This window comes from Orcinus orca, chromosome 17 (genome assembly GCF_937001465.1).
Source record: "Orcinus orca chromosome 17, mOrcOrc1.1, whole genome shotgun sequence".
NCBI classification, from domain to species: domain Eukaryota; kingdom Metazoa; phylum Chordata; class Mammalia; order Artiodactyla; family Delphinidae; genus Orcinus; species Orcinus orca.
Genome location: NC_064575.1, coordinates 12,251,873 through 12,265,432, shown reverse-complemented (window position 1 = coordinate 12,265,432; position 13,560 = coordinate 12,251,873). Strand labels below are relative to the sequence as shown.

At 43.2% G+C, this 13,560-nt stretch overlaps 1 protein-coding gene across 5 annotated transcripts in view; it reads right to left on the bottom strand.

Moving 5' to 3' along the window:
• SGK3 (serum/glucocorticoid regulated kinase family member 3) overlaps positions 1–13,287 on the bottom strand; it is a 66,147-nt gene extending 52,860 nt beyond the window's left edge. For 2 of the 5 annotated variants that reach the window (XM_033437565.2, XM_033437569.2), the window contains exons 1-2: positions 13,133–13,285; positions 180–296 (exon numbers count right to left, since the gene is read on the bottom strand). The gene's annotated coding sequence lies outside the window, so the exon portion shown is untranslated. Of the gene's footprint in view, positions 1–179; positions 297–13,132 lie in introns of all 5 variants that reach the window. The other 3 variants (XM_033437567.2, XM_033437570.2, XM_049700439.1) reach the window with 3 other exon arrangements.
• Between the last annotated feature and the right edge of the window lie 273 nt (positions 13,288–13,560).

Here is a 13,560-nt window from a genome sequence, read left to right as displayed (position 1 = left end):
CCAGGAGCCCCAGGACCCACACCAGCCCATTCTGCTCCATCTGCAGCAGACATGATGAGAGGGTGAAGGTTATGGTGCTACACTAGCCACACCTGTCCCTTGAGAATGTGGATCCAGGGGGTGGTAGGGCCTGCTGGTACTACATTTACGTACGCGCTTGAAAGCCTACTGTGCCTTACCGTGCGTGGTCCGGAGGAGCAGAACTAAAGGAGAACATCACGCCTCAGGCCTTCCCTATGGAACGGACATTAAGATATGACATTAAGTGGCATCAGGAACAGACGACGGAGAAAGACCTGGGGGGGAAGGATAAGTTGTCCACACAAGGTGCCCAGGGGACATCTCAGCCTACGTGGACAGCAGGCGGTTAAGTGTAGAGCCCAGCACTCAAGGGGCACACTCAAATCTGGGCCAGAAATACCAGTCTGGCAAGAGTGCTAAATGGTCCCCATTTGCCCTTCCAGATCCAACACCACGCTTCTCCCCCCGCCACGGCCCAGCAGGCGGGCCTCTGTGGACCTCACACTGAGGCAGCCTGCCTCCTGCCCTTGCCCTCTGGATTCTGGTTGGGTTCATCCAATGCAAGGCACTAGCAGGAGATGGAAGGGTAGGAGGCATTTAGTTCTCCTCCTCCCTTTCTAACAGGCAGCGGTTTCTCCACCCAAGGCCACAGTCCCCACCAGGTGACCCCTCTCCCACAGCTACAGTTAAAGGCCTGGGAGTAGTATGGCTTCCAAACACTGTTAGAAGGGGTGCTTCACCACGCCCTGCTGCTGCTGCTTCTGTCACCTCTGCCCACAACAGCTTAGTAAATAGTCCCTTTGTTCGAGTCCCTTCAATTACTCAAGTGTGTCACGACTGATGCGGTAACTGCTACCAAGAATGACCCCAGGAAACAGACCCTCAAAAATGGGATGCATGTTTGATGCATCCTGATAACCTTCCTATAGAGGGAGGGGAGGGGAAACTGATAATCTGGCACATAGTGTTACCAAGATCACTCAAATTCCCTGTCCCAGGATGAAGTATAGGTGGTGAGCAAGGTGCTGTAAGTCCAAGTAGATGATGAAAATGTTGATTTCAAAGATTGTGACATGGGCTGCGGCTGCTTCTGATGGTCTTTGAGAATGTGCACCAAGCAAACGACAAATTGAAAGTTATGAATTCCCAAAGAGATGAGTGGAAAATCTATGGCTCTTATAAAGGAGTCCTTTTTTCCTAATAGCTGCTAATCTGACAGGGCTAAGGATCCAGCCACAGTTTGATGATAAGGGCTGCAGAACCAATTAAACATGCAACCCTGCAAAGTCAAATGATGCTAAATCATGGATGCAGCACTGGGGCAGATACAAATGAGGCTAAGAATGTTGAACTCCACATTCAGCTGAACATGTCTGCTGAAAGCAGCAATTTACAGCCCTCTGAGAAGACGCAGCCTCCTAACCCACCCCCCATAAAACCCTTTCAAGTAGTTTCACAAGGGGATGCCACTTCTCTTCACCACCTACTCCCAGTAATCCCTCATGGCCTCCTAATGGGAATTAGGTGCCAAAAGAGCCCTAAAGAAGTTCAAAGCCTACTGTGAGGAGCCTAACATTCACAGGATGTTAGACCAAGGAGGACTGAGTGTAAGATTGCTGTGGCCCTACACACAGCCACAGATGTATCCCACCAAGCTTTCTCCAGACCTTACCTAAGAGGTACCAGCAGCCATTCACAAGGGTGACTGTCCACTGGGGAAAGAGAAATGTGTAGTCTTTCCAAGGGTTACCGGACACTAGCTCTGAACTGACACTAATCCCAGGAGACCTAAAACGTGGTCCACCAGTCAGAGCACCCATCTCACTCCAGAAAGGAGGTGAGAGATAAAGTCAACCCTGGTGTCTCATGGTGGGTCCAAGGGGAGCACAGGCCCATCCTGTGGTTACTTCCCTAGTCCTAGAATTTTAGTGGAAATAGATATACTTAGTAACTGGCCAAATCCCTGAATTGATTCCCTGTTCTGTCATAAAAGCCATTAGGGAAGACAGGGCCATGAAGAAGCCCTTGGAACTCTCCCCCATTTCCCCACAAAGAAAGCAAACCAATAACTATACCCCATCCCTGGAGAAGCTCACAAACCAGTACCACCATCAAACATTTGAAGGATGCAGGGCCGTTGGCTCCTATTACATCCCCGTTTGGCATGCCTGTTTACCCACACCAAAGGCAAAAGACCTTAGAGCGTGACTACGGATCACTACAAATTTAACCAGATGGTGATGCCAATTACGCCTGCAATTCCAGATGGGATATTTTTGCTGGAGAAAATAAGCATAACCCCTGACATCTGGTAAGCAGCTACTGACCTGGCAGAGGGTAAGGGGAACGTAAAATAAGTACTAGAAAAAAAAAGGAATGATTACCAACTTGAGCCAAAAGATTAGCTACAGAAGCAGAGACTACAGCAGCTTTGTTTCAGTTTTTTTCTGTTACGTTACACAAAGAACACTAGCAGTGCCTCCATGGGGGAGCACGAATGAACTGGCTGCAGTGACTAGAGGACCTTCCGTTTCCCCTGAGTTAGGAACAGGAGCCTTACGCCCAAAGGGTGAGTGAGTACTAACGGACAGAAAGAGGAAGACTGCACTGGATATTCTCTATTTTCCTTTTCAGATCCATCTCCACCCTGCTCCACACCCCAGGGCACCAACCTCTAAAGCCTGCACCCCACAGGCTCCCTTGCCCTCTAGCTGCTGGTTGATTTCATCCAGAGAGGCACTGGCAGGACATGGGGTGGAAAGAAAGGGATCAGGAAACAGAATTCCTCACCCTGCTCCCTCCTGGGTAGGCTGCTGCTTGGCACTTGCTGCATTCCTCTCTGTAAGGCCAAAGCTTCTGTCAGGAGATCCTTTCTCCTTTCTCCTATGACTACAAATTGTACAGATGTACAGTTCTCTACCTCGGGTCCTTGGACACGTTTAAATTATCTGAGCCTCAGTTTCCTAATCTAGGAAGTGAAGCTAGCAACACTTCATATGGTTGTTTTAAGGATTCGAGATGAGTATAAAAAACCCAGCACTGCACAGGCAGTCAATAAATTGAATCAAATACATTATCAACTTGTTTCAAATTTGTTTTTATTCCTTCATTCAACAAACACTTATTAAAGCTTTCACTATGCATTAAGCAACAGAAAAACAAAGATAAAATTCTGCTTGCAAGGAACTTACCTAATGCGGTTGAATGATAAGCAATATAGAACTCTGAATAGTTGGCTAAGTATGATTTTAGATGTATGCATGGTACACTCTGAGAGCACAGAAAAGGGACACAGATGCAGACTGTCATGTATCCTCAGTCTTGCTAAAAATAAAGCCAAGCAGGTATGGGAGCAGAAGTTTGAAAGATATCACACTTGTTTGCCTCAATTTTCTCTGGAAAAACGAGCTAAAGTCATAGGTTGGGAATGAATATATTGCTGTGAAGAAAAACGTAGAAAGATTAAATCACTTGCCCTAGCTAGTATCCAGCAAATAGGCGATAGAGCTAGGGTTCAAATCAAATCTGTTCAACTCCAAAATCTATATGTATTAGTTTGCTATTCCACATTGTCTCTCCTTAAGAAAGATTTTCCTTTTCTTCAAACTAAATCAAACTGGCAACCTAACAATATTTAACATTGAGTGGCTAAGCAAGATTATAAACCAGACTGTGCTTTACTTGTATCAATCTGATTGCTCCTCACAACAGCCCCACTGAGAGGAAACCCAGCAGAAAATGAAGCATAAAAAGATGAAGTAGGGCTTCCCTGGTGGCACAGTGGTTGAGAGTCCGCCTGCCGATGCAGGGGACACGGGTTCGTGCCCCGGTCCGGGAAGATCCCACATGCCGCGGAGTGGCTAGGCCCATGAGCCATGGCCGCTGAGCCTGTGCGTCGGGAGCCTGTGCTCCGCAACGGGAGAGGCCGCAGCGGTGAGAGGCCCGCGTACCGGAAAAAAAAAAAAAAAAAGATGAAGTAACCCACCCCAGGTAGTGGAGTCAGGATTTGAACCAGCAGTGGTCTGACTTTACGACCTTTACCCATTATACCACACTGCCTCTCCAACATATATATGCTCTAAAGAGTCCTCTGGAAAGCAATGAAGAAGGTTCATAGATGTTATTTTTAAGTGGTCAGAAGTAAAATTTTGAAAAAGCAACCCTATTACTGTAAATTTAAGGTATATTTATTCTGTAAAACTGAAGCAATTAAATTCTGCAAAATCATCCAGTGGCCAGGCAGCCCAATAAAACAGAATGAGAAGAGGACTGATGTAAGAATCCCACACTAAGAAAGAACAGAACAAAAAGCTGTGTTCACGTGGGAATAAAAGTTGGGACTTTTGGGCAGGTTAATAGATATGCAGGGCTTTTCAAAGAGGAACCAGAAAAGAATCTGCCTTCACTCTGCTGGAGAGTCACAAGATAATCTTGTACATTGGTTCCCAGGAGCAGCTGGCTTGCCTAGGGGTAGATCACATGGCTCTAAGGAGACGTAGTTCAGATACTAACCCAGAAAGGAAGAGCTAACCTTAACATCCAGCTAATGAAATAACTCAGACAAGCCCAACATAACAAAAAGAAGTGGGTCAGATGAGGATAGAACTTTCAGAAGCCAGCTGGATCTTAGGAGTGAGAGTGCTTGGCAAAGATAATAATAACAGCTAGTAAATATTGTATTTATAGTGGTTCTCAACAGGGGAACATTTGGCAATGTCCAGAGACATTTTTGGTTGTCACAGCTTGGGCGGCTGCTAGTAGCTACATGTCAAGGATCATGCTAAGCATCCTACAATGCACAGGACAATTCCTACAACAGAAAATTACCTGGTTCAAAACGTCAGTACTGCTGAGGCTGAGAAACTAACATTTACTGAGTACTAACACCAGGCATCGTTTTATGTGTTAACACATCACTTACTCCTCACAGAAGTGTCATTATTCCCATTTTACAGATGAAGAAACCTAGGCTATCAGCTCCACATCCTCACACAGCTTTGGGTGGCAGCACTGTGAAGTGAACATGGCTCTGACCCAAGAGCCCAGTGTGAACATGCTGCCTCTCAATTTCCTATGGTACTGCTGCACACACCCCATTCTTCTAAATCACCTCTGGAGAAACAAACTGATGGGAAGGGAGCACCAAGTGTCCATTAGCAACTGGGTTATAGAAAGAGACACGCATAGGAAAAGCAGCTTTCAACTCGGCCACCAGGAGGGGTCAGTGCAGCACAGAGTGTCAGGAGTGCTGCTGAAGACATCACCCATCAACATCTAACCAACAGCTTAGTACAGAGCACGCTGGGGTGGGGTGGGGGGGTCCCATCACAAGGACGATCAAGGGCTAAATTATGAAATAAAGACAATACAAAAAGGGATGCTACCACAGGACTTTTTAAAGCATTAATAGATTTATATTTTTAATTTGGGGCCTGTAAAAAGTAGAAATATGAAAAAACGATGAAATTTCATGATAGAAAACTGTCCAAATTCATGTTATATTAAAATTTTTTTGATAAATATTGATTAAAATAGATGGATATTAGTTAGGGATTTCTTTTTTTTTAAAGAATTTTCCCCTTCATTACCATGCCCATCTTCTTGTCCATTGTATGCAATTATTGTCCTGGATCTTGTCCATCTTTGTTTCAGACAGCCAAAAAAAAAAAAAAATGTTCATAAGAAAGTCAAAAGATTCTTCTGCTTTTCCCTCTAAAATATAAGCAGAGACATTCTTAACTCCATTTCCTTCACAATCATGAAGACTGTTTGGTACTGACTAGTGGACTCTACCCAAATTACAAGGTAGATACTTTTATAATTATCAGTATCCACTCAACTAATATGGCAGAGAAGGGTCAGTGATTCATACCAAAGCACAAAGGGAAATTAAGAACAATCCTGTTCCAAAAGGAAGGCGCAGGCCTAGAAGAGCTACAGATTTTCTTCATCCAGGGGGACAGCACTGGATGCTGCGTGTTTGGAAACAAGGATCCAAAGGAGGGAGCCGACAGAGACAGTCGAGGAAGAGACAAAAGAAAATCTGTGCACAGGCTTTGGGCATGGCATGGGGACTGGTATGAGAAATGGGAGATGGGGACTGACCCAGAGAATAAGAAAAAGAATTGGGGGTGGGATGAGGGCAGGAATTATTCCCTAGGAGGGTACAGGTCAAGCAGATAGGTTTCATTTTAAACTATATTAAAAGCACCTTCCCAGGACACTCTTCCCCAAGCTAACTGGTTACTTTATTGAAAGTTTACGGTAACAGTATATAATCTGTATCTGTTTATTTCCCCCTCACAGAATACCAGCTCCAAATATATCTGAAATGTTTCAAGAGAAACAAAGCACATCTTTGTCACATCTGTAAATTAAGTTCCTTGCAGAAGAGGTGAAAATTCTAACAGGATCTGCCAATGGAAGATACATAGTAACCTTCCCACACATATCACATGATGAATCCGTTACAACTTTTCCTGTTTTCCTTCCTTACTCCTATATCCTTTCTCTAATTCCCACCCCACCCCCTCTTTGATTTCTCTCTCATTCTGTAATCACAAAGCAGTCCTACTTTTTCGTAGGTTTATTGTATCTCTTACTTGAGACATCTTTTATTTATCCTAATTCTCGATAAAGAAAAGTGATATAAGAATCAGAAATAAAATCTGTGCAAAATATCCAATGGGGAGGCACAATACAGAATAATCTGCACCCAACAATTTGATAGGACTGTTCCAGAATCGGGACAAAAATTATGTGAGTCTGTTGGTTTTCTGAAACTGGCTGCATTTTATTAAAGACATCCGAGGAAGGGACTGAGTGAGGAGGTGGAAGTAACTGCTGACAGTCCCTTGTTCTCCAATACTAAAATCAAAACTGCCAGGAGAAACAGGAAGGCCTGAAACTTACCGCAACTAACATGCCCCTCTGCTGGTTCCAGAACAACAGGGCAAGGGTGTAACTGCAGCAGCAATGCTCTGCTCTACTCTCCTTGGCCTCCCAAGGCCACCATCTTGGGTTCCCCATCACCAGAACGCCTGCCCTACTTCCAGCTTCCCAAGCTTTCCCACTGAGAGGCACACTACCACATAGAACACTTCCAAGGATGACTCCCTGGGGGGCTGTGATCACTGGCAGAGAGATGGGGGGATGGTTGACTACACGAGGCAAAAGAAAAGTGAAGGGGGGATTCACATGGAACCACCAGTGGCAAAATACTGCAGGCCACAGGAAGCCTAGGGTAAAGCTGCTTCTGACTGGGGAGGTTGGGAGAATTCAGATTGAGGAGGTATCAAAAATCCAAAAAACAAAAACCTAACTAAAAAAAAAACCCCACAAAAAAAACAATCACCATCACATCTCACAGTCTCTTGGGAGCACCTCCAATCTGGGATCTCTGCTCTGTTCTAACCCCCTTCCAATCCATTCTTCCCACAGCAGACAGAGTGATTTTTTAAAATCACTGTAAATCTGATAATTTCACACCTTTGCTTAAGCTCTTTCCAGAATCACCAATTTCTCCCCCTTTACTAGATCAATTCATTACTATACATACTTATATGCTAAAATATCTTAATAAAATTCTCCCTAAAAATACAGATTGATTTATTTAACAGATACTTACACAGTGCTTACCATATACTACAGATATGTAATTAGTCTATGCCCCAACTTTCATTATTTACATGAATGATCCTATCTGATAACACCCTTAACGAAGGCATTTTATAAACAAGGAAAACTCAGGGTAAACACAGGTGTATAACAGGGTGATATGGATACTTTACTTCAAAGCAAATATTTGCTTTCAAGATTCTGCTTCTGACAGTAAAACTTCACTGGTTAGCACATTAGAAGAAATTTCCCAAAGGACAAAATTTACAACCAATTACAAATTCAAATTATCATACACTTTAAGTATAAGCTGTAGTATGTTAGCTTTAAATCCTGACCTACGTTAGCTGTTGTCAGTAAAGATAATATGCAGAATTTTACCTTAAAGTTTTAACATTTCAAAAATTAGGACTTAACCCAATCAAATATGGGCGGAAGATCTAAATAGACATCCCTCCAAAGAAGACATACAAATGGCCAAAAAGCACATGAAAGGATGTTCAACATCACTAATTATTAGAGAAATGCAAATCAAAGCTACAATGAGGTATCACATTACACCGGTCAGAATGGCCATCATCAAAACATCTACAAACGATAAATGCTGGTGAGGGTGTGGAGAAAAGGGAACCCTCCTACACCGTTGGTGGGAATGTAAATTGGTACAACCATTATGGAGAACAGTATGGAGGTTCCTTAAAAAACTAAATGCAGAACTATCATATGATCCAGCAATCCCACTCCTGGGCATATATCTGGAGAAAACCGTAATTCGAAAAGATACATGCACCCCAATATTCACTGCAGCACTATTTACAATAGCCAAGACATGGAAGCAACCTAAATGTCCATCAAGAGAGGAGTGGATAAAGAAGATGTGGTACATTTATACAATGGAATATTACTCAGCCATAAAAAAAGAATGAAATAATGCCATTTGTAGCAACATGGATGGACCTACAGATTGTTATACTGAGTGAAGTAAGTCAGACACAGACAAATATATGACATTGCTTACATGTGGAATCTAAAAATCGTACAAATGAACTTATATATAAAACAGAAATAGAGTCACAGATGTAGAAAACAAGCCTATGGCTACCAGCAGGCAAAGAGGGGGGGATAAACTGAGAGACTGAGATTGATATATACACAGTACTATATATAAAATAGATAACTAATAAGTACCTACAGGGAACTCTACTCATTACTCTGTAATGACCTATATGGGAAAATAATCTATAAGAGTGGATATATGTATATGTATAACTGATTCACTTTGCTGTACACCTGAAACTAACACAACATTGTACATTAACTATACACCAATAAAAATTATTTTTAAAAATCCACAAAAATTAGGATTTATATACATATATTTTTTCCCTACCAACTCTTTCCTGTCAACAGAAACTGCAGATTCATTCCAGGAATGGTAAAATAAATTTAGATGATACTTGTAAGAAAATAAATTAGGCTAATGGGTGCCCTAGAATGGGAAAACCCCAGTTGAGGTTTGGGAGGCAAGAGAAAAGAAAAGAGAATTAAATTGCAGAAGTGTCTACACAAGTTCCTGAAACAAGTTTTAATTTATTAGAAAAAAATCACAAGTAAAATAAAAGCATTCACTCAACTGGAATATGTGCAAGCGTATGTTTATAATGAAATGAAGCAAAACATAGTAAACCAAATGCTGATAGAAGACTTAATAAAACTGAAAGCTTCAACAAGAGACAAATTCAAGCATCTTATATCTATCACCTTTCTCTGAAGAGTTAAAAGCTTCTGGCATATATCTTCTCCATATATCCAGAAAATAAATGACGAAAGAAATACGAACATTTTATTAAACAATGAAGGGAAAGAAGGTAAACTATTCTCCACAGATCAGAAAAAGGAAGAGAATGTTCAGTCTTACCAGCTCAGAAAACAAAGGGAGACAGTATTATTCGTGCCTAGAGATGCAAAAACAAAATAAAGCTTAGGAATAATTCCTCACAAGAAAATCCAAAGCTGCAGATGGCTCCATGAAGTCTGTCTTGTCCTAATGGTTTTCTGAGTGAGTTTATGTATTTTTAAAAATTAATTAATTAATTAATTTTTTGGCTGCGTTGGGTCTTTGTTGCTGCGCCCGGGCTTTCTCCAGTTGCGGCGAGCTGGCGCTACTCTTTGTTGCGGTGCGCGGGCTTCAGCAGTTGTGGTTTTCAGGCTCTAGAGAGCACAGGCTCAGTAGTTGTGGCCCACAGGCTTAGTTGCTCCACGGCATGTGGGATCTTCCCGGACCAGGGCTTGAACCCGTGTCCCCTGCATTGGCAGGCGGATTCTTAACCACTGTGCCACCAGGGAAGCCCTGTGTATATTTTTTAAACTTGTGCCTGTCCACCTTCGTGGATGTTGGGTTTGTTGCTCTCCCTGTACTTACTCCCTTCTAAAATCCAGACCTCAGTAACTTCATTGGAATCTTTTTAGGACTGAATTTCACCTGCCTTCTTCCTGAAGTGTCCATATTGTAGAAATGATGGTTGAGGCTCAATATTTAATGACTTAAAGACCCATTAAGGAGAACTTTAAGTTCACTTTTATTTAAAAAACAAATAAGTGGGTGCATATCTTATTTTTCCTCAAAAAAGTAACTGGAATTTGTGTGTGCATGCTTTCTGTCCTCCAGGAGCTTATATGTAGCAAAAAAGAAAAGACAAATGCCCAAAGAATTACAATTCAAGGTAGAGTGTGATAAATTCTTAAAAAGGCATGAAAAGTCACTAGAATTCAGAGGAAAGCAATACCACATCCAACTGAACCTATCTAGGTATTTGGGGTAGTGGTAACATGTAAGGGAGGTTTTGAAGCCTGGACACTCAAAAACAGAAAGAGCAGCATAAGTTCTCGGTACAAACAGGTTAACAGTCATTAGTCTTATTTGTCTGAATTCCTGCCTACTTGGGGGAAAAGACGGACTCATTAATAAAAAGAGAGAGAAACTGTCATGAAGCAACCTTGGGATTTTACAGGGTATTACCATTAAAGCCTTATTTTACTTTCACATTTACAAGCATAAGTTGGAAATCACTTTTCTTATATACAGGAGATAGAGACTGGAAAAGTGGATTTGAGATCATGTTGCAGAGAACTCTGAATGCCAGATTTCTCACTCTGGATTTCATTCTGCAGATAAGAATGTGAAGGCAAACGAAAAGGGAGCTGGTAGAGCTGTAGGTGTAGAGAAGGAAATGAAATGGAGGAGCGCCTGAAGAAATGGGAACTTGGTAACTACTGGAATGGCAGGTTTGCAAAAAACTGGAGAAGTCAGTAGCTATTTGCACATGGAGTGCCAAGTAGAAAGAGGACTTAACGTTGCCTCAAGGTTTTATTCCTGGGTAACAGGAGAAATAACCAGAAATGGGGAGAGGGTGGAGCAGGGCAAAATGAATTGTGAATTGGCTTAAGTACTTACTAGCCCTAGTTGGAAATGTCTGCATGTGACACTCTCTGGTGCCAGTCATTGTTTCCAGGCGCTTAGAGTACAGCAGTGAACACAACAGGCAAGCACCCTGCCCCCGTGGAACTTACCATCTAGTGGCAGACAAGAGATAATAGACAAATAGATAAATAGACAAATACATATTACAGGAAGAGTAAGGTTGTATGGCATTTTAAATAGGAGGCTCTGACTGAGATAGTAACATCTGAACAAACACCTACAGGTGAGGGAGTGGCCTCTACAAGGGGCCAGGGAAGAGTCAGCAACTAACAGACAAATATCTCCAAATGATTTCACTCCATGATGCTTTTGAAGTTAGCAGCAACTGCAACATATCTCTTACAGGAGGGGACCCAGTCCTATTTCCTTGGGCTAGCATTCCATGCCTATCTTACCCAATCAAGAAAACTTCACTAATAACACAATGATAACAAACTGCCTAGAAGGTCAATTTGTTTATACTGGCTGTTCACATTCCCTACATGAGAGAAAAGGACTGCATAAAACAACAAAACCAAAGCACTGTTAGAACATGTTTGTACAAAGCTTAAGAAGACAATCCTCTTGTTCTCAAAGCAATCATTGATGTAGCAACTTTCAGACTTGTGATTTAAATCAAAGGTGCTGAAGAATGATTATGAATCATGCAGTTAAGCTACCAAGCAGGATGTTGCTGAGAGAAAAATTATTCACAGTACCATAAAACTGTCAAAAATAAAACTAGTACTATTATCAACACAAGAAGTAATATCATCCTTTGCTTTTATAATTTGTTGCTCAGCAGAGCTGAATTCTGGTCTAAGCCCTGTCATTTATTGGTTTTGGGTTTTTGGGCCTCATCCTTATTTATTTATAAAGGGCAGCCCATCTGATTTTTCAGATTCCTTTCAATTCTGAGTTTCCATGTGACAGGTTACGATTCTTATGATGTTTATTTAGTTTATGTATTTGGGTACTCTGGTTTACCTCATTTTGCAATAATATTACAAATAAGCACCCACCCAAAATAGTACAACTTATAAGTTCTGTATAAAGTGATATGAACTTCTTTTTAAGCACCAGAGCTTGGTGCTTAAAATGAGGCTACACTCACTGGAAAAGTGCCGCCTTTCTTCATGCCTCTTTCAGAACAATCTTCAAGACTGAGGTTTCTGTATCATTTGAGAGTGGCTTTGATTTGGAGCAAGGTAGGTGGATCACGTCTCTAGTACAACAGAAGAGTAATGAGACCTTTTCCAGTGGGACTCAGTCTTTGAATACTGTTCCAAAGAAATCCCCAAGCAACAGCTCTGCAGAAGGTTTTTCTTTCTGCAGCTTTGAAGATTAATGCCCATCTGACTGCATAATAAAGAAAACAGCCAAAGTTATTGTGGACTATGAGGCAGACACTAAGTAGTAACTCATTTAATCCTCATAAAAATCCTATAAGGCTGCATCTCTTCTTATTCTCATTTTTCATATGCAGAAGCAAAGTCATAGAGAAGTTAAGCAAATTGCCCAAGTTTTCACAATTAATAAGGAGATTCAAAGCCTGCTCGCTTAATCTCTACAATCCACTGCCTGTGTAAACCCTGATGTCCTTGTTTAAATAACAGTCCCATTACCAGTCGCACTCTTCCTGCAATCTGAATAATAACACGAAGTCAAAATAAAGCCGCATCGTAAGTTCACTACCGAGTTTCTCCTCCAGTCCTGAACCACAAACCAGAAATGTATTTTAAAGAATACAAAGTCTCTGGAGTACCTGAGGTCTCTCGAGATTTGTGTGGTGCGTGGAGAGGGGGTGCTTCCCGGAACTAATGAGGTGAACAAGTGCTGCAAAACTAGAGCCCGACCCGGACTCCCTCACTCGGGGTACTCACGCCACGCGGCCGCCAGCCAGCGCCCTGCGCTCCTACTCCGCGCGGAAGTGGCACCGGGGCCCGTCCGGCCAAACCACACCTGCCTCAGGCGCGCGTCCGCGGGGTGCCTCCACCTGGCCCACGCGGCGCAGGGCCCCCTGCCCATACTTACCTTCGGGGACCCACGCCCGGCGTGTGGCGAGCGGGAAGCTCCGCCACAGCTACGCCACACTCCACCGGGTTCCACGCCGCGCCTCGCGCCCCCAGCCGCGCCGCGCTCCCTACCCGGGCCAGACCTCCGGGCCCCGACCCCCGCGGCAGGGCCCGCCCCCACCAATCAACGGCGCTGTCTGGGCCGCTGGCCCCGCCCAAAGCGTGGAGGCAGGGCTTTTGCTCACTCAGCTCCGCCCCCGGCTCGCTCCGGGGTCTGTGCTTCCGACAGAAGCTGTAGGCAAGGGTGCCGCTGGGAACGGCCTGCGGATGTGTGACCCCGAGGGAGGAAGGGCTGGATGCAAGCAGAGGGAAGGGATAAAAGGAGAGAGACAGCCGTTGGGGTAAGAGGAAGAAAGTCTTGGGAAGGGGAAGAGAAGCCACTCTCCC